The following is a 22,346-nucleotide window of genomic DNA, read 5'->3' as shown; positions in this document are numbered from 1 at the left end:
CACAACTTTTTTGCAAGTTTTGAATTTTATATCAATGTTTTTCTTCCACAAGAGATTTATAGTAATTTCGACGTGTATTGTGTCCGATACAATTATGACAGCCGTTTGGAAAGTTTTTAATATCGTTATACTTACTCCCGTTTTACATGACGATGTGAATTTTTTTGTAGAGCTTCTAGTGAAACATTAACAAGTTGGTGATTTGCTGCACAATTGTTTTAGAAGTAATTAAAGTTGTTCTACAGTGATATTGTCGGCAGTATTGTGAAACTTAACATTGATAAGTTGCACAACCAATTTTAATATATATTTCTAAACATATCTAACATAAACAACATTTCTAAACCAATTGTAAAACATCTTGAAAGTTCAATAAGTTACATTTGCTACTTGGGAGGTTTCATCGTCCATCAGAAGACACCCGTCGAACTTGGTCAGCACCTGGTCATATAGTTTCCGAGCACGAATTTTGACCACACTATTCTGTTTTATGGTCCGATTTGGCTGTTTGCTAGCTCGATACGACTTGATTCCTTCCCGGAATCGAGTTCTACTCACGGTACTATGGGCAGCACTGAATTTTCTGGCCAAATCACGGTCCGACAGATTAGGATTCCTCTTAATCGTCTTCAAAATCTTACCACGCAGTTTCCGGTCGACAGTTCCACTTCGACGATTGGCTTGAGGCTTTCGAATCGTCGTCAATGTTTACATGTTGATTGTTTACAAAGTGCAGTCGATTTGTGGAATGTCAAAAATCATACGTGAAGCTAACAAAATTCCCGACACGGCGTCAAGAACTTCCAAATCCGTCCACCAGGAGCGCCACAATATGAGCAAAAGTTTGTTCCAATTCTAAATGAAGCAAACTTTATGTATAAAGTCTATATACTGACCTCAGCAAAGCATTCAACAGAATTGACATACCATTATTACTATTAAAAACTAGAAATTGTGGTATTGACTAAAAACTTTTGGAATGGCTTGTCATACCTTACGAAACGTAAACAGATTGTACGCTACCAAAACACATACTTAAAAACAATAAATGCCACTTCAGGTGTTCCCCAAGGTTCACATTTGGGCCCTTTTCTTTTTATCTTGTACTTAAACGACATTTCCTTCTTACTGGAACATCTAAAAGTACTTTTATATGCAGATGACACAAAGCTCTGTATGGTATTTAAAAATTGCTGTAGACGCTAAAGTATTCCAGTAATAAATTAACGTACTCAGTATTTTGTGCAACAAAAGCTTATTCCAACTAAACGTTATATCGTTTAGTAGAAAAACCATGTCTCCTTCTATTGATATATATTTAGGAAACCAACCAATGATAAAATGTGAACTTATTATAGAAGACCTAGGCGTAATTTTAGACTTTTAAAACTTACTTTCATGGAGCATTATAACACAATTGTCAATAAAGTAAATAGTATATCAGGTTTCATTAAACATCTCAGTCATAATTTTCAGAACCCTTACACAATGAAATTATTATTTACAACTTATATCAGGCCAATTTTGGAATAGTGCAGCATTGTATGGAACCCATGCACCTCCGTACACGAAGAACGAATCGAATCTGTCCAAAAACAATTTCTTCTGTGTGCGTGACTAAACTAGACTACATTTTCTCTCCCAACATGTAAATCGCGTTTTATGCTCATAATCTTACAAACACTTGAAGATCGCCGCTTTATTTTATTAACGACATTATTTCTCAACGATTATATTCTGGATAATTGCTTACGCAACTAAAATTGTATGCTCCTAGCCAACTTAGAAATCGTCAAATATTCTCAGAAAAAAATACAAGACAAATTATGCGCTTTTACTACGAAAACTGTCCAAAAATCGATCCAAGTATGTTCAGGAAACAAATAAAAAAAATTGAAATGAAATGAAATGAAATCGTAGAAATAATGAATAGTAGATAAGAAATCATTGTATCTTTTTCTTTTCTAGTAGTCTACATTTGTTGGAGGAATAAATAAATAATAATTGTTAAAACTGGATTCTTCAAAAAAAAGTTGTTCGTATATTTGAGTAAAACTAGCACATGATTCATCTCAGCCCAGCTAAAAATACGCACATTGCGTCTAGTGGAGCACCACGTTATCTTACGGTGCTGGTTACGAAACAGAAACGCACTTAACGCGTCGATTGGTGTCCTTAAAGTTACTGAAATAACCGCGCAGACACCAATAATAGAATCATCGTTCTGGTGTGCGGTATTCTAGACACACGTGATCAAGCAATTCTATCCAAACACTTCGTCAAAGCATGTCAGTGTCACCGCTGACAGTTGGAATTCGGTTGCCTTAGCTTTCGACCTTGGGTATTTGAAGAAAACCTGAACTTGGACGCGGCGGTGGCTTATGTTTTCAACACCTTTGCAAAGAAATGCAACAAATTCCCCTGGGATCAAGATTGCTGCTATCACATTACTGAATTCGGATCGCACTCACGTGTTCCTCCTTTTGCCTCAATAGCCCATTCATCTCATGAGTCATGAAAACAACATTATTGATCAATACACAATACAAGTAGGTTTAGAATTTTCCCTACACAAAAATCTCAGAATTGCGGAAGCAAATGATGTCTTCATGGTAATAACCAAATCATATATATATAACAGGGCTGAAAAGTCACCACTTGTGGCTGAACACCCAATTTAAATCTTAATAATTTAATTTTAACTCATATTCCAATAAATAGTTATTTAAAAAAAAAAAAAAACATTATTGATCAACCAATAGTTTATTGTTCGAACTTTTTGCGCGAAAATGAGCAAATTGGGTCAGTTGATCCGCCGACGACAATGCGAAAGAAAAACAACGTGTACATTTCATTATCTCCAATCGAATGGAATTAATTATTGGTCTCATTTTTGTTCCGTCTTGTCTGGGATGAGGATTGTGAGCAATAGCCGGATGCCGCATCGATGGACCCTTGAGCTCTTTTTGCCATTACGATGATCAGCGGCGGTGTAGAAAACAAGAAGGTTAGACCATACTTGAACATTTTGTGGGCTAATCAGAATTTTTCCATCGAAAAACAGCTCGCTGTTTCAAACGCATATCGATGCTATCAGCTAAATGCTTTCGAATCCCGTGCACGTGCTGTTCAACCCATAGCAAGTACTGATTGGTAACTTATCGCAACTCTAATACCTATTGATGCCATCAGTCGAGCCTTCAGTATAGAATGGGTTTGATTTGAACTCTAGACTTTCGATGCACGAGAATTCCCCTGTTCAGGGCAGCGCAATCTTTCGCGATAAGATTGGACCGAAAAATGGGCTCTGTTTTAGTTTGTATTCACCGTGGAACGAAAGTGTCGAAATGTGATAAATTTCAATCGAAGCAATATCTGCAAGTCAAACGTGCTTATATTGTTATCGAAATCATCGTCAATCGTTGTGATTGATGATGAAGCTACCAAAATCCGACGGTCCCGAACTAATTTTGTAATTCACGGAATCTTCTAATGTTCCAAGAAGCGAAAAAAAACTTATACAATGTGATTGCGTATCTACAAACAGCAGCATCAGCAAGAATGAAAACCGTGTCTGATAATGTCTAATGACAGCGATAGCCTTGTGACTGAACCGTTGCATAATTGAGCGTGTGCTCAAACCGTTTTTGCTACAAGTGGTGCTCGTAACGGAGTGACCATCCGCGATAATAGCCATGATTTAGTGAGCCGTAAGGACGATGAACGTTCTAGCTGTGATGGATGAGCTTGGGAATCCGCCGGAATGTTGTTGATGTGAACGCGTGTAACACTTGTAGTGTTCGCTGATTTATTATTGGCAATAAATTCAAAAATTTGTTTTTCTGTCTCACGGGTAGATAAGGATCCATATTCTCATTCCCGATCTTGAGCTTCTCAACTGAGCTTTCGAAAATTATTATTTGAGTCAAGTGATCCATTTGCCACTGACTTAATTCTCGGCGCGCGAAACCGGTAATAAACGGTCACACGATCAATTTTATCTGTAAAGCAAATATGTCATTGAGATACCGCACACCTAACTGGCAGCACCGGTGGACCCACAGCATCTTATCTCTAGTGAAGAACAGTACCCTGCGCAGCTGGGTTTGTCTAGGAGACTCGAATCAACCGAAACCATCTACTATATCGTGTTACGCCATCAGTAGTGTGGAAAAATTACGCCAAGCTGTAAAAAAACAAACGCGTGGATTTGTTTAAATAGTCACAGAGCCAGGTGACGAGTTTCTTTTGATTGATATGGGCTGTTGGCTAGAATCAATTTTCATAGCGCGAAATGAGACTTCATCATTATCACCTCGAAATTTGATATGGTTTTCACCTTTCTCATATAGAAAGGTTATGCAATCTCTTGAAAAATCGACTAGTAAAAATTGGTGCGTGAGTGTATGTGTCAAATAATCTCACTAGGTTTTCTCGGAGATGGCTGAACCGATTTTGATTCAAATGAAAGGTCTCACGGTTCCTGAATTCTATCCGGATCCAACTTCCGGTTCCGGAGTTATAGGGTAAAGTGTGTTCAATATTGTACACCGTCACTTAGAAAACAAAACACGTAAACAGTTTTTATACTGGTCTCAAAACTATACATATCGCTTGCCGTTATCAAATGGCAACCAAACAAACCGATTCCGGCAATCTTGGTCTCCGGTTCCGGAAGCACTGGATATAGTGGTCATATATTCCAGAATTTTGAATAGAATACCACAATATTATATTTGAGAAATGCATCATTACACCACTAGGTGGATTAAAACAGGTTTTATACAATCAATCATATGAGGTTATTCTAGTTATTCAAGTACAAGTATTTTGCAGTTTCATGTAAAAAAGTCCGAACAAATTACAAGGATCAGTTCCATGAGAATATTGATGCTATTGATGTGGAACAATGTGATCAATATTTTAAATGATTGATATTTTCTATTAAACAGTTCATTCAGTCGTCATAAATTCGGTTCGTTTGGCCCCAGTTCTGCTTACCAAAACTTGGCCCACTAAGCACACCGATATCTTATACGTCGACGGAAGACACCCAGGCCTAACAGAGGGCCAGACTAACACAACCTACAAATTAAAACATTTTTAAATCAAATTTAGATTTTTTTTTTAATCCTTTGCACTATTGCTCTAAATGACGGGTTTTAATTCCATACACACTTAACCTTATAATAAACTGGAAGTCGGATCCGGATCAATTTCTACATACACTTACTTATGGGAACATAGTACCTTTCATTTAAATGTGAAATTGATGTGATTTACGGTTTGGACTACACGATCACTTTTTCCGATACTTCCGGAACCGGGAACAAAGATGTGGTATGCCCAAAATCAGTGTATTTAACCATAAACTAACCAAACATTAATTTTTATACTTTTCAGTCGATGATTTCTGAGCCGGAAGTCGTATCCGGATGAAATTTGGGTTATATGGGATTACAAGATCTTTCAATTGAATCTCAGCTTGTGGAAATTAGATGAGGTGTCTCATAGAAAATTGACTGCACTTTTTTAATTTAGTTAGAACAATTTACCCCGGTTCCGGGAACCGGAAGTCGGATCCAGATGAAATTTGATAGCGGACTATGGAACCATAGAGCCTTTAATTTAAATCTGAGTTGAAAAAAATCAGATTGGCAGAACTTTTAATTGTTTATAACTTTTTGTCTTTCCCATATAGAAAGGCAACCACTGTGAAAATGTCATATACCATTCGACTAAGCTCGACGAACTGAGCAAATGTCTGTGTGTGTGTGTGTGTGTGTGTGTGTGTGTGTGTGTGGGTGTAACAAAAATATGTACTCACTTTTCTCAGAGATGGCTGAACCGATTTTCACAAACAAAGATTCAAATGAAAGGTCTTATATTCCCATAGCCTGCTATTGAATTTCATTCCGATCTAACTTCCTGTTCCGGAGATATAGGATGATATGTACCAAAAAATATGAAAAAAATATGCACTCACTTTTTTCAGAGATGGCTGAACCGATTTTCACAAACTAAGATCCAAATAGATGGTATTATGGTCCCATAGTTTGCTATTGAATTTCATTTGAATGTGGCTTCCGGTTCCGGAGTTATATGGTAATATGTGAAAATTTGAGAAAAAATTTACACTCAATTATCTCTGGAACAACTCAAATAATTTTTGCGAACTAAGAAACAAATGAAAGGTCTTACAATATCCTGAAAATTTGTAAAACATTTTATCTGAATCCGACTTCCGGTTCCGGAACTAAAGCGTTATAAGTGGAAAATTACCAATTCTATTAGTATTTTTCCACGAACGATGGTTAAAAACAGGTACAAATCCCATGAAACTGTCTGATAAATTCTTCTAGTTTTCAGAGCTTGTTAGTTTGTGGGTATGAAAACTTAATTCGGCACTACTGGTCTCCTCTTTTCCTGTTCCGTGAGCACCGAATGTGGAGAAGAAAAACTTCTAAAACTCAATTCACTTCGATTTCTCTGCGATGCTTGAACCGATTTTCACAAATCTTGATTTGAATTAAAGTTCATACTGTATTTAAAGCTACTGTGAAATTTCATCAGGATCCGACTTCCGGTTCCGCAGTTACAGGGCGATGAGTGTCAAAGTTTTCAAATCGCCATATAGAGTGACAATATGTACAACACCGAAAGAAGAAGAAAAAACAAAACGAACAAGGCGAGCTTTGTTCTATTTCGTACACGTTGTGTAGTGATGTCAATAATAATAATAATAATAATAATAATAATAATAATAATAATAATAATAATAATAATAATAATAATAATAATAATAATATTAATAATAATAATTATAATAATAATAATAATCTTACTACAGGTTTTATGCTGCTGATTTACGCGGTTTAGCTTGACTCACACATGCAGAAGTAACAGAAACGCTGGTTCGTTTCGCTTGTTAGATTTCGTTTAATTGGTTTAATCGAAATAGAGCATGAGATAGTAAGTATAGGTTTAACTACGTTCAAAACTGTTCCAATTTGTAGGTCATATTTGTTGGTAGCAAGCGAACCAACTTTGGCTATTCCGTTTATCTGAATCCCGTTTCGGAAGAATTGGAAATAGTGATTAAAAACTGCAAAAAGGATCTCGTTCACTTTTCTTGGATCGATTTTCACAAACTTATAGGTTCAAAAGAAAAGTCTTACAGTTTCATACGGAATTCCTCAATTTGTTGTGGATACTACTTTCGGTTCCGGAACTACAGGGTAAACAGGATTTATAGAGTTTGTGAGATTTGGTCCGAGCAAATTTTCCTATTTTTATTCAATAAACAGTTGTTTTTGAGAATTTCACGGTTATATTTATGATGTAATGAGTAATATGAGAAAGGCATCATTACACCACTAGGTGGATTAAAATAGGTTTTTGGATAATAATTACTATATTTGGTTATAGTTTCGACCATAGAGAGACATCTAACGAGTAAAACGCCGTTTGGTTTATGTGCAATAGTTTTTAAATACGAGTGACACGCAGTTGTAAAAACAAGGTTTCGAGAAATAGCGGATCAAAGTTCTTATTCGTGACTAATCGTGCCTGAACGCACACTCTTTTCTACACTCCGTAACCGGACCCGAGCTTTCATTTAAATCTAACATTGCTCAAATCGGACCAGCTATCGCTAAGAATTGTCATTCTATAAGTGAAAGGCTAAAAAATGGCCAAAGCTACCACTGAATTATCATATTCGTTTGCTTTTGTTCACTGTACGAGTACTGCCGGTTGTTTCTGCGGAACAGCATCAGTATAAGTAGGTTAAAACCTCAGGCTCATCGATAACACAAAATCGGGCACAAATTCTGACTCGGGACAGTGCACCATGGTGTCAAAGACGTTAATCCGTAACCTACAATTCTTCGATTTACTCGAAGCCCGTTCGTCTTTGTTGTTGCTAGCAGACATATAGAGACAAATGTGCATTTTTTTGCTCCTGCTTTGTTCTGATTGTTTGTCTGGCGCATTTGCTTTTTCCGGCATTTTGGCGCATTTGCTTTTTCCGGCATCTCCAAAAAACTCAGTGCTACGATTGGCATGTTTTAGTGGAAGATGTAAAATAGACCAGTTCATACACCGATAACAGATATTTGGTCTCGAATAATATTTTTGGCCTTTTCAAAATTCGCCCTATGGAGGAATGGGTGAAACTTAATTGTGATTATATCTAGTTGTACTAACATAATTCTTTTTCCATTCCATAAGAACCGTGATCATAATTTTATGATAAAATATTCAACAATAAGAGAAATTCATCAAACTTGCTTGTCTCTCTCGTGCCTGCGACGACGGTTTTAAGGTAGTCAGGAACATATCAGTGCCGACGGAAAAGGTTACTATTACAATATTGTTTAATAGTTTGCGTTTAGCATGTACCAAAATCTGAAATGTAAAAACTAATTGATCATGATGCCCACTTAGTGGTGGGAACATTTTTATATTTTAATTGTTGTTTTTTACCTATTTTTATATATATATATATATATATAAAATAGGTATAGAATTCGCTCAAACTTTCGAAAATTTTTCCGAGGCCCGGAGGGCCGAATGACATATACCAATCGATTCAGCTCGACGAACTGAGCAAATGTCTGTGTGTGTGTGTGTGTGTGTGTGTGTGTGTGTGTGTGTGTGTGTGTGTGTGTGTGTGTGTGTGTGTGTGTGTGTGTGTGTGTGTGTATGTGTGTGTGTGTGTCTGTATGTGTGTTGTCAACTAAGAGGTCGAGATCTCAGAGATGGCTGAACCGATTTTAATCAAACTAGTCGCAAATGAAAGGTCTCCCCGTCACCCAAAACGCTATTGAATGGTTTTGAGATCGGATGCTTACTTTTTGAATTATACAAAGTTTTATGTCAAAATTTTTTGACAGTATCTGTCACAATTGACCATGAAAACAGAATATGTTTTCAGACTTAGATTCCGCACAGTTATACCTATCCAACAAGCCATAGATTGTTATAATCCGTCCATTTTTAACGGAGATATCGAAATTTTTCTGTAAGACTTTTCCCCCTATTCCAGCAGTAGGAGTTTTGAGCGCTGTATGACAAAGAAATGCTTGGGAGTAACGGAAAACACGATTTTTTATAGTGTTACATACAATTGTTTCTAAGTACCAAAAGGATTGTGTACAGCATCCTTTTTCATGACATTTAGCCTCGGACCGATTTTGGCACGGCTCGTTTTTGGCAACATAATCGTTCGAATATGACATATATAAACCAGATGATGGAAGAATTTTTTTTTATTATTTTGTTTTAAACTACTTACAGCAATAAATGCTGGAACAACATAACATCCATATACCATTCGAATCAGTTCGTCGAGATCAGCAAATGCGTGTGTGACAAATAATTTTACTCAATTTTCTCGGAAAATTTCTTTTCTACAAATTCAGATCATACGAAAAGTCGTATGCTCCCAAACAAAGTTCCTGCATTATGTTTGGTTCCGACCTCTGGTTCTGGAACTACAGGATGATATGTGAAACGAAATCAAAATTGTGTAACTCATTTTTCTCGTAGATGGCTGAACCGATCTAAGATTCAAATGAAATCTAAGAATCATCTAAGATTCAAATGAAAAGTTTCAAGGTTCTATAAAACATCTTGCTTTTCGGTCAGATCCAACTTCCGGTTTCGGGGATAGTATAAAAATGTCTATTCCACATAAATTAATTAGGTTTATCGGGTTAGCAGATTTGGATAGTCGATAAAAAAATTAACTTTTTTCTGTTTTAGTGGTATTCAGTTGTCGATCAGAAGGCACCTAAAAATTTAATTCGTGCTGTGATCTCTCAAAGATGTCTTAACTGATTTTCAAATATTTTGAAACAAATGTAAACTGTACAGCTACTCAGGTGAATTTATCTGACTTCGGCCATACCGATTTTAGAATTCCGGTTCCAGTATAAAATCGTTTCTCAAAGCTCAATCGTTTTCTCAAAAAAAGCCTAATCAAATTTCAGAAACAAAAATTCAAATTAAAACAAACTTATATACAAAAATTTATTAATTTTATCCAATTATGACTTCCGGTTCTCGAATTACATGATGATGAATTTTTAAAATTCAAACCGATATAGAAGATGACAATCCCGAAAAGCTTCAAAGTTGGACTCAAAACTGTTGTAATTTATTCGTCATATGGCCATACGAATCGGTTTGGGTTATGCTGGTTCCTGAATACCGGCTCTAGAAGTACCGTGAATAACCGTAAACTCTAGAGTGGAACTTACATATCATGGCATGTTTAATCGATTATCACACTTCTAGATTCAAATTCGATCCGATTTGCAGTTTCGACATTACAGAGTAATGAGTGATTAAAATCTCAAATTGTCGCTTAAAACGACGGTCATTAAAATAATGTCATGAAAACTTAAACACCGAAGAATATTCATGCAAAAAACACATGCGGATTGATAAAAATAGGTATCATCTCACTGCTAGGTGGATTAAACACGTTTTTCTGATGAAATGCAATATCGCCTATGAACAATACTGCCCATACTCGCATATCAGTCCCATATCGATTTTCGCCAATTTTGAGTTAGCTTGAGGAATGAAATCTATCCTTAATATACTTTCAGAAATTGCAATAAAGTTGAGGGTTTGTTCAGTAAAATGTGAAAAAAATATCAACTCATGTCTGTCCCATATGCAAAGTACTCGTATATCAGTCCCATTCAGTGCAAATTTCAATAATTTCATTTGTTGCAATATTGGAATAGTAAAGGTGTAATACCGATATTTCAAGTAATAATACCAATCGTAAAATTTTAATCGTCTTTTTCTCGACATGCCGATTTTCTATATGGGACTGATATGCAAGTATGGGCAGAATACTACAATAAAAATAACAAAGCGTTCTGCGCAGAATTAGAATTAAATTTATCGTCCTAACATTCAAAAGTGATGAAGTGGTATTCAACTTTGCTGAAAAGGAAATGACCTGATATAGTGTATTTATACCACGAGAATCGGAAACCATAAACCTGAATAAGTTGATTTTTTTCTAAAATCAAGAAATAGTAATACTTTCTTCGGAAATGTTGGAGAAATTCTGGAATTAGCATTACGATGAATTCGTTTCGTTCTTCGTTAACTTTTAAAGTTTTACCTAGATTGAAAATAAATTTGATATAGACTTCTGTCGAATTAGTAAAAGACTGTACTTTAAGCGTTTTTACAGTTTTTCTTCCGTACAGTGCATATGGAGAAGTGTTTCATATATTTTGGGCTATTTGTTTCAGTGTACTGATTGGAAAACCTGTCATATATGTATACAAAAATTTGTAAGGTATTTATAACCTTTATTGCCACCGCAATGTTACTGTGATGTCCCTCGTAAATCGCAAGAGTGATCCATATTGATATATAACATATTTGATTGTATTGAATTGCCGTTTCCAAAACATATCTGATGAAATCGCTCGGTTGGTAAATGTAAAAGCTATTCAGCGTTTACATACCGAAATAAAAAATGGAGCACCTGAAATTTACGTTTGACGTAAATTCAACCATATGTTTACAATGTAGCCGTGAAATATGTCAAAGAAGGATAGTAGAAATTTTGAATTTTTCGTCTTCTTAATTTTCTATCCGAAATCCTGTAAAAATGGTTAACGCATAGCAAATATACATTCACGGTCGTTTTTATTTCAATCAAGAACGAGTACTTCCTTTTTGCCTTAGTCACTTCGAATTATTTCACAACAAGCGGCATCTCACCTTGCAAAGCGGCATCTCTAAAAAAATAGTTTTTTGTTGTCATTACCACTTGTGCAGTTGTTTATTCGTTTTCATTAGTTTTTTTCGAAATGCGTGGACTTGCAGTAGAACAACGTCGAAAAATTGTGTACAAATGGTGCACAGAACGCGGACTGTCACTGAGAAAGATAGCAGAAATGGAAAGAGTATGTGAAAAAGCCGTGCGAAATGGAATCAGGAAGTTCAGTGAGGATAACACTTTTGAGAATAAACCGGAAACGGGTCTAAAAAAAGGTCCTACTAACCCTCAGTGTGATAAACGTATACTGAATGGGCACTTCGAAGTCAAATGTTCTTCGTGGTGAAGAACGTATGAATCTTCGAACCTATAAGAAGCAGAAACAACCAAAACGTAGTCCGAAACAAGAAGCGTCGATCAGGCCGAGGGTTTGAAAGCTGTAGAATACGATTCTTGCTGGAAATTTGAACTGTATAATCATGGACGACGGAACCTACGTGAAACTCGATTATAAATCCTTGCCGGGACCACAATATTATACGGTGCGAGAAGGGCAAGTGTTGAACCAGTCTGATACATCGATTGAAGTCGAAAAAATTGGTAAGAAAGCTATGGTCTGGCAAGCAATTTGTAGCTGCGGTAAGATTTCGAAACTCTCCATCACCACTGCTTCAATGAACAGCGAAATATACATCAAGGAATGTTTACAAAAACGACTTCTATCATGATTCGAAGTCACAAGGATCCTGTTGTCTTCTGGCCAGATCTTGCTTCTTGCCACTACTCGAAACCAACGGTAGAATGGTATACTACCAAAAATGTCACTTTCGTCCCAAAAGGCATGGATACACTAACTTGCCCACAACTTCGACCAATTGAGGAATTTTTGGCATTAACGAAGGCACATCTTAGGAAACATGTCTCGGCAGCCGAAACCATTCAACAGTTAGAAAAAGATTGGAAAAAAGTGTCAAAACTTGTCGCCTAGAAGGCTGTACAGAATTCAATGAGGCCAAGAAGGCTGTACAGAATTTAACGTTCGCAAGAAGGTGGGCCAGCTAGTCTACAATGACTAAGTAGCAAATGTTGAGAATAATATTCTGTTGTTGTTATCAGTATATTGAATAAAATTTGAATATCTCACACTTGTGAATTATTTGCAGCGAAATCAAAGTGCATCCATACTTTCTGGGACAGTCTTCTCATTCCTCAGTTTGCCTGGGGGATATAGTATATATTTTCAATTTTGTTTGTGATGGTGAGCTCAATTCGTCCGTGTTCCTTATCGCCATGTCGCCGTTTATCCAAAGTAATGAGTATAGTTTTTTTAAATTTCATGCACTCTTTTCGTAAACCTAAATTTTAATTTTTTAGTTTAAAACGATGGTGAAAAAGTCCTTGTTCTGACACAGAAAAAACATATTTGAAAAAGTCTACGGATATCTACGAGGGGGAACGGGAAGAAGAGGGGTTTGTAAACTTATCTAGCTAGAAAATGTATTTGTTTTGTTATATAACACTACCACTGCATCAGAGAAACCGATAGTTAGTGATCAACATTTCATTATTTGCATCTGTCACCGTAATGTCGAGCGTGTTGAGTGATTTCGTGGCTGACAGGTTTGCTCAATCAGCCTTTTATTCCGAAACGTAAACTATTCCTTATTTAATTGTTACTCCAGAAGTGGGAGTCATATCCGGATAGAATTCAATAAATAGATTGCAAAGCTTTTCTAAATTTATTAGAAAACGTGTTTTTATATTGATTTTAAATTACTTCAAATTTTTTTGAAAATAATTAATCAGAGCTACTAAATGCACTCAAAGTAAATAAATTCTTCGTGAATTCTTCAAAACGGTTCGCAATTTTTATCTTGAACCGACGTTGAATAATTCCCCTAACATATATTATAAGTTTTGCTGTAGTGTGTTTAGCGAACAGTGAACACTTGAAAAGTAGAGATAAATTGACATTGCTTTCATTTCAATTTTAATCAGAATGGTTTACGAGTTGAAAATTTCTTTCATTAACTGAAATTCAACCACTCAATGGCATTACATAAGCCTTTCTAGTTATTTTTAGATTGCACAAAATAATAGTTCAGATCTAATGTAAGTCTAGCTCTTATCACTTTGACTATACAGTAACTTTACACTGTTTCTATTCTGCCTAATTAAAGATTACTGATATTTCAATCGAAACTGATAATCGATCAATCCGCCTTATTCTGGTCTGTCTCTTATCAACCACTAATCCCACAGATAGAGTGAAAGTGAATTTTCATCCTAACCGATAATGCTTTTTTTCTTCTAAAGTAGGTTACTAGAGGCCCCAGATGCATTCGAAACAGGCACTTCGACAAAACATGCATTTCGGCATGCACCCTTGGTATCAAACCGTCAGTAGAAAATGTTAAACATTTCAATTCGACACAGTTCAGTCACTTGCGCACACATTTTGCGAAAAGGTCGTCGGACGCACCAACGTCTTCTGTTTCGGAATATTTTAGTCCACTCGGTCACAGCTGCGCGGCGTTCGAACAAGGCTGCGGCCGTTTGTCGCCGTGCATTTTACCACCGAAGTGACGGTTGATCCATTTTTGGTCCGTTCGACGTTATTCGGCGGACACTGGTTGAACGGATAAAAACAACCCCTTTCTGGATTCATGCTTCGCAAAGTCTTCTTTCTTCCCCTGAACCCTCGGCGATGACACTATCAATTTCTCACTGATATCGAAATACCCAACCTACCTCGCTCTTACTCTCTCTCTCTTTCTCTTGTAATGGATAATCCTTCACGCCGGTAATGGATAAAATGAAATCAAATTTACACTGCACTTTAAACACGTGTTTTACGCGGCGTTTCGCCTAGAACAGCTTATCTTCGACCTCGCACAGATGCAATCACTGCTGAGAGCTTCCGAAGGATTTGGAATCCTGATGCTAGCTAGCAATAGCTGCTACTTCCTCGGTCTACCGTCGTCGAGACCGGACTGTGTTCTAGCGAACGGTACGAGTCGCTGATCGGATTAAAACAATCGCGCGTGCCTCGGTACGTACCGACTTACTGATAATGGAGAGCTTCTTGAAGGCAGGCAGTGCACTTTGCCGCCCCTGCTGGCTACCGTGCTGTTGTGCCACATTCACAAACAGACAAATCGAACACTTTCGGTTGTACTTACAGTGTAGGCAAGTAAGCGCGTACTAGTGACTAAGACTAAAGTCGCGGAGAGAATCGAACGATCGATTCGGAACGATGGCTTCAGTGCGATGCGATAGGCACAAGAAGTCGAGCAGAACGCACGGTGCTCGAATGGTTTGTTTGTATAGCTGCGAGGGGTCGGCAGAAGTTTACCGTGCAAATATTGACGAATGTCTGTCAATTTGCATGAACGAAATCTTTTAAGAGCATCAATACTTTACTTGTACGCACATTCTCACAATAGCAGATGAATTTAATAAATTTTATAATCGTAATCGTATTCGTCGATACATTTACAACCGTTTACTATATATCAAAATGCCATAAAGACGGGTGCTCCATCATCGAAACAGTCGATACTACTAAGCAACAGATGATCACCACGTTTTCGATCGTGAATCGACAATCAGTCGTCGGAGTTGAGTCCGACCTCGACTGTCGTATATTTTGGACCGACCTGCCATCACCGCCGAAGGAAAGCCATTTGGTCATTTCCACACATGTTGAATATTTTGAACTGCTACTGGGACTTTTGGGTAGTACGACACGGGATATGGGCGTTATTCGTTGTTATTATACATATATGCATGTTGTTATTGTTTTTCGAGTTTTCCACATTTTCCTTCTCCGGTGCAGGGTGCCTGGCAAACACACTACCGTCACCATCGGCGCTCGTTGGACTTAGTACACGATCGTCCGCTAATGATTGCTATGGGAGAGTTATTATTTTTAGAAATTTTGTTTGACTTGTTCTGTTCTTTTGGGCGGCCAAAAGTTAACGATTGTGATGGGAACTTACTGCTGCCGATCAACGTGATTTACGGTTTGTGTACAACTTGATAGCTTACCGTCTGTGATATGGAACTTGATGGTGATAATTTCTGTCATAATCAAAAAAAAAAATCTTTTTTGTTTGGAAGTAATTTTAAGAAGTACTTCGGTACGAAACGGTGCTAATGTGTACAACGGCAACTAAAACCGATCAGGAAACTTATCAAAAGAAAACAAGGTGCAGTTTTTGCAAGAGAATAACCACGAGATCGACATAAGGCGAATTCAATGGTAGAATGATAGAATCGAATACAATATCACTAAATTTCTGTTTGAGCTGTTAGTAGAATATTCTCACTAATAGTACTGTTGTTGTACCATTCAATTCCACTATGTCACATCATTACGCTCTCACAAAGTGACTATTTTCACAGTCACTATTTTCACGAAAGTGTATCAAACGTTATAATACAGATACGTATTTCGGAATGTTATTTACATCCTTCTTAAGTGTATCGGTTTTATAAGTTTATTGAAAGAATGCTGCAGGGAAGTTCCTTTTATACAAACGTAAGTATGTAGAAACGTAAGTAGGTAAACCACAAAAGGAACAAAAAAAAATTGAAAAGGAAAAAGCAGGTAACAGAAAACTGGAAGAGTTAAGTGTTTAAACATAGAAAATTTTATTTTGGATATGGGTAGTAACTGGAAAAGCCAAGAAGATCTACTCCCTTGGTCTGGGAAAAGGGACTACCACATCACTTCAAGTCAAAAGTAGCAGAACACGCCTTTTTTGAAGATCATGAACTTACTACTAATGACATGAAAATCTTAAGACAAAGGCTATAGCAGGATAAGCATGTGAAATCTGCCCCCAAAGGGAATTCATATTGTTATACCACATTCGAAAGGTCATAGACTGGAAACAATTTTCTCAAAGCTTCAACCCTTTAACTGCCATATTGACGGAGCTAGGGTGGTTCTATTCATTTTTATTTTATTTGATTTTTGAAGAAACTGCTTCTCCGAAAAATTTGAAAAAAATCCGGCATGTTTAAGGCATTATGGGGATGCTTTACAATTTTTTTCAAAATATTTGCAGATGTATTTCTTTTATTAAAAAATACTAGAAAATTTTGAAACATATTTTTTCCCTCTTCCAATTTTTGCACCACCCTGGATTTTTTAGTGATAAATAAAGAATTTTTGGACATGTTAAAGTGGTATGTTTCCATATTTTTTAAAAATGTGGACGACCAAAATATTTGATTTTTTCTAAAAAATTAATAACAGTCGACCATGCGTCCCCATCGAATTCTGAGAGAAGGAAACGCATGGTACTTTATCTTAGCAGTTTCTAATAGTAGTCGACCATGCGTTCCCATAAAGTTCTCTTAGAAGGGAAACGCATGGTGCTTTGTTCTAGTAGTTTATGATGCAACTCAAGCGCAAGGCTTAGAAATCAAAGTAACGAAAAGAAGGAAATGAGTATCAACCTTTGCATAATACATACACGATCATACTTCGGGTACAACCTAGAAAGCTACAAAGCAAGAACTTACTGGTATGTGGTTTATATATGAATGGTAGTAATATATGAACGTTGCGAGTATCACACATATGCAGTTCGGTTACGGCAGTCAAGAACTAGAGCGAGTGACTGTAAATAATTCGATGATTCGATAGTGTTTCATGAAATGGTCAAATCGTTTTGCACTGTTGGGTCTCGTACAACGCGGTTTTCTTTTTGCCAGCTCTGTACATTTCACTAAATACATAGCGAGTTGAAACAGCAGTGAATTTAATTTTTTTTACATTGGTGTCAAACAAAAGTGGCCACTGATGAAGGTTGGAATCGATTTCTTAGAATTGTTTTACCATAAATACGTTTATTTCTTAAGGCAATTTACATAAGTTGTTCTTCGCCGTAGCATCACTTTTACATAGAATTCTTATCCTAATATAATACTAATATAGTCACATCAATTTGAGTTTAATAAAGCATATTCCTCTTATTTTTTAAATATCATATTATTTAAACCAAACGATGAACTGCTATAAATTTTAAAATAAGCTGAAATTTTTATACATTTTGTTATTGATTTCATAACCCAATTGGAGTTCTTTTTTATCAGCACATCATTTTTAATAAAATTTTGCTATTGGATGAACTAATGGACGCAGTAGGAGTCAGAACTAAGACTCAAAAGGGTCAATTATTAAATTGAAACTTCAATTGTCTTTATGAAATGATTAAGAAGTTTCATGTAAGAAAGGTCACGAAAAAATTTCTGAAAATTATTGACTGTATTTTTCATTTAAATAGGAAATGGGATAAAAATGTTATAAAAATACATTGCTGTTTCAATGCACACATTTTCTCTCTGATTCTTTTCGTTTATTCTATAGAATTATCATCGTCACTTGGTAGCTGTTCTGATTTAAGCTTTTCTGACAATATTTTCGCCGGTCTCACAATTCTGGATAAAAACCGAGCATAAGGAAAGGTAGTGAATAATGGCGGCCTCGTGTGAACAGCAACCAACAGTTCTATTGCCAATAACGCATTCACAGCAACGGCGCTGGATTCCCAAATATCCAGTCGAATTTGTAGTGTACTCGATATAGTACTTGTAAGCTTTTAAAAATGAGACTTATTACCGGCCCGAATAGCTTTTTTGTGATCTGTGTGTCTCAATTGGGTCATCTTGTGATAAAGCTTTAAATCCAAAATTACTTGGCAGAACCTCCTTTTCAAAAGCTTCTGTTCCAGAGCTACTATATTCCGATACTTGTTGCACTCGTTCCAATCCAAGGATTGATAATATTATCTTATTAGAACTTCCCGTTCGCAATTTGAACAAAAATACGAATAAATCTTTCTCATTTACACCAGCATATCACGAAGCTCAATGATATTTGACCATATTAAACCTGTAAAAACCTGGAAGCGTTCCTCTGAGAGTGAAAATCACTTACTGAGTTAATTATGTATTCTCAGATATTTTCTGGAAAATATGGAGCTTTCTACACAATATACCCAAAAATTAAAGAGATCGATTCAGCGAATCAAGTTTTTTAATAGACATGGTCGATAAATGCTTGATTTGAAATTATGCAAAGGTTATAACTCAAAAATGAAAAATAACGCATCACTATTTTTTTATATCTGTTGTTGTTTCAAATTTTATAATAAATAAAAAAATATACAGCGCTCTCAGTCTACAAACCATGAAAACCATCATTAAGATATTCGATTGAAGTTTTCAAACACAAAACTCCAACTTTATCTTTATTATACATTTTTCCAGAAAACTGTACACATCCCTCGATAACATATCTTTATGATAACTTTTGACACTGTAATGCAATTTTCATTCTTTCTTTCATTATTCTTTCTTTACATCCATCAGCAACACGTAAAAACTGACACTCGCTCTAGTTCTTGACTGCCATAACCGAATTTCATATGTGTGATACTCGCGACGTTCATGTATTACTACCATTCATATATGAACCACATACCAGTAAGTTCTCGCTTTGTAGCTTTCTAGGTTGTACCCGAAGTATGATCGTGTATGTATTATGCAAAGGTTGATACTCATTTCCTTCTTTTCGTTACTTTGATTTCTAAGCCTTGCGCTTGAGTTGCATCATAAACTACTAGAACAAAGCACCATGCGTTTCCCTTCTAAGAGAACTTTATGGGAACGCATGGTCGACTACTATTAGAAACTGCTAAGATAAAGTACCATGCGTTTCCTTCTCTCAGAATTCGATGGGGACGCATGGTCGACTGTTATTATTTTTTTAGAAAAAATCAAATATTTTGGTCGTCCACATTTTTAAAAAATATGGAAACATACCACTTTAACATGTCCAAAAATTCTTTATTTATCACTAAAAAATCCAGGGTGGTGCAAAAATTGGAAGAGGGAAAAAATATGTTTCAAAATTTTCTAGTATTTATTAATAAAAGAAATACATCTTCAAAAATTTTTAAAAAAATTGTAAAGCATCCCCATAATGCCTTAAACATGCCTGATTTTTTTCAAATTTTTCGGAGAAGCAGTTTCTTCAAAAATCAAATAAAATAAAAATAAATAGAACCACCCTAGCTCCGTCAATATGGCAGTTAAAGGGTTGAAACTTTGAGAAAATTGTTTCCAGTCTAAGACCTTTCGAATGTGGTATAACAATATGAATTCCCTTTGGGGGCAGATTTTACATGCTTATCCTGCTATAGCCTTTCCAATCCATGGAAATTAGATTCGGCAGAAAGTTTAGAAATATTAAAAAATAGCTCCATCTCTTTATTAAACCGCGACCAAGGGAATAGATCTTCTTGACTTTTCCAGTTACTACTCATATCCAAGATAAAAACAAACATAGAAAACACTTAATTCTTCCAGTTTTCTGTTACTATTAGTAGAGGGAATAAAATATGTTTGAATAATCTCTAAGAAGCAATACCGCTCAGAAAATAGTTCGATAATTGTTCAGCACCGTTGTTATAGCGACGTGAATATTCGAAACGAATGCTCCTATTTCCATCTTAATCTTGAAGTCAATTCATCGAACAGGAACAGCATATGTCACTCTAACTAATAGTTTTCGTATATGAGATGACGACTGTAGCTAAAAGGAAATAGGGTACCATAACCCTATATAGATCACAAGATGTATAGTATTTCGAATTGGGAGTCGACTTTTTGTTGGTATTTTTATAAATAAATAAAATATTGCATGCACATTCTTCAAGACCAACAAAAATAATTTGTATAACCAGTTCTTAATTTCTACTGCAGTCCTAATTTCGAAAAGGGCCTTAGTAAAAATTTCTTGGAAACCCGTAGTTGCACTTCGTGGTTGACCGATTGTTCGATACTCGTTGTTTCTAGAGACCGCGGGGAGAAGATCTGGATATCAGTTCGGTTTCACATCTCATCCAAGTCAGTCGATAAACCAAAACCGCTTACGTTCGGAACAGAAGAAACCAAATACAGTATTGTGTAGTGAACAATAGAACGATCTCGAAATGAGTGAACCAATCGAACAAAAGCTACCACCGGTTAGAAAGAATACAATTATTGTGCAAAATTCGACCTTCGATACGAGAACTTGAAGGTTTGCTTAAGGAGCAAATGCGTCTTGACATTAAACGTGTGCATTTACTTCAATGCAATAAGACGAATAATGTTGTTTACATAAAGTTTTATAAAGAGTTGGATGCAATTCAATTCGCAAAAGACAGTAACATTGTGCACTATGTGGAGCACGGAAAAATTAAGTACAACATTCCAGTATATATGGAAGATAGTGCTATAGAAGTGCGTGTGCATGATCTTCCCTCAAGCGTCATCGATCCTTATATTCGCAAAACCATGTCCCAATACGGAGAGATTCTCTCTATCGAAAAAGAAAAGTGGAAGAATTTATTCCCCGGTATTCTAAATGGCGTACGTTTGTTACGCATGCGCTTGAGAAGGTCTATACCTTCTTATGTGACATTCGGTCAGGATACAAGAATCCCGTGCAAATCACTTGTTACCTATGACAATCAGATGGCCACATGTCAATATGGCCAAAAAGCTGTTCATTACGGTAAGCCATGTGATAAACCGGACAATGAGACAACTACACCAAAGGACAACGATGCTTCTTTCACACCAACCCCAAGCAACCCCAGTACATCTGTGACAGTCACCAACAACAGTGAAGCATCCCCTTCAACGAAACCATCCAACGTATCCCCTATAGAACAAAGTACACCAGCTGCAATTAACAGCTTACCATCTAACCAACCAGCAACTGCCAACAATGTACAACAAGATGCATCTACAGCAACTAGCAACGAAATCAACAACAATACCACGGCAATGGATGACGAGACGAACTACGAACAAACTGCTCCTCAATCCTCGCAGGAGGAAAATGGAAGCTCCTCTCCCCCTAGAAAAAGGGTGACAATACAAAAAACCTGTTTTAATCCACCTAGTGGTGTAATGATGCCTTTCTCATATCAATCATACTAACATATATAACACTGTGGTATTCTTTAAAATAATTTTCTTCGATTCTTAAAAGAACAACCGAAATCGGTTTGTTTGACCGTCTACTGATAAAAACTATCAATTGGAAAAGATTTGAGGTAGATTTAGAAATTTTTTTTAAGGTTTTTCCCCATTTTCAGTGATGGTATACAATTTTTAACCCACTTTACCCTATATTCCCGGATCCGGAAGTCGGGTTCGCATGAAATTCAGGAATTACGTATTTTATTACCACAGGACCTTTCATTTGAACCTAAGTTTGTGAAAATCGGTGGCGCCATTTATGAGAAAATTTAGAACACATATTTTCTTTTTGTTTGCACATTTTACCCCATAACTCCCAAACCGGAAGTCGGATCCAAATTATATTCAAGAATTTTTTATGGGACCTCAAGACCTTTCATTTGAATCTAAGTTTGTGAAAATCGGTTAAACCATCTCCGAGAAAAGTGAGTGACATTTTTTTCACATTTTTAATGCATTATTTCCCCCTTTTAATTGCATATCACCCTGTAATTCCGGAACCGGAAGTCGGATGCTAATGAAGTTTAGGAACTTTGTA

General features: G+C 36.3%; 1 protein-coding gene across 1 annotated transcript in view; it reads right to left on the bottom strand.

The window, feature by feature from the left end:
• LOC131436502 (aquaporin-like) overlaps window positions 1-14,875 on the bottom strand; it is a 29,911-nt gene extending 15,036 nt beyond the window's left edge. The window contains exon 1 of the mRNA XM_058605235.1: window positions 14,510-14,875. The gene's annotated coding sequence lies outside the window, so the exon portion shown is untranslated. The remainder of the gene's footprint in view (window positions 1-14,509) is intronic.
• Window positions 14,876-22,346: the final 7,471 nt, after the last annotated feature.

Source organism: Malaya genurostris, chromosome 3 (assembly GCF_030247185.1).
Source record: "Malaya genurostris strain Urasoe2022 chromosome 3, Malgen_1.1, whole genome shotgun sequence".
Taxonomy (NCBI): Eukaryota; Metazoa; Arthropoda; class Insecta; order Diptera; family Culicidae; genus Malaya; species Malaya genurostris.
The sequence above is the reverse complement of the archived record's forward strand: the minus strand, read 5'-3'. Positions and strand labels throughout refer to the sequence as shown.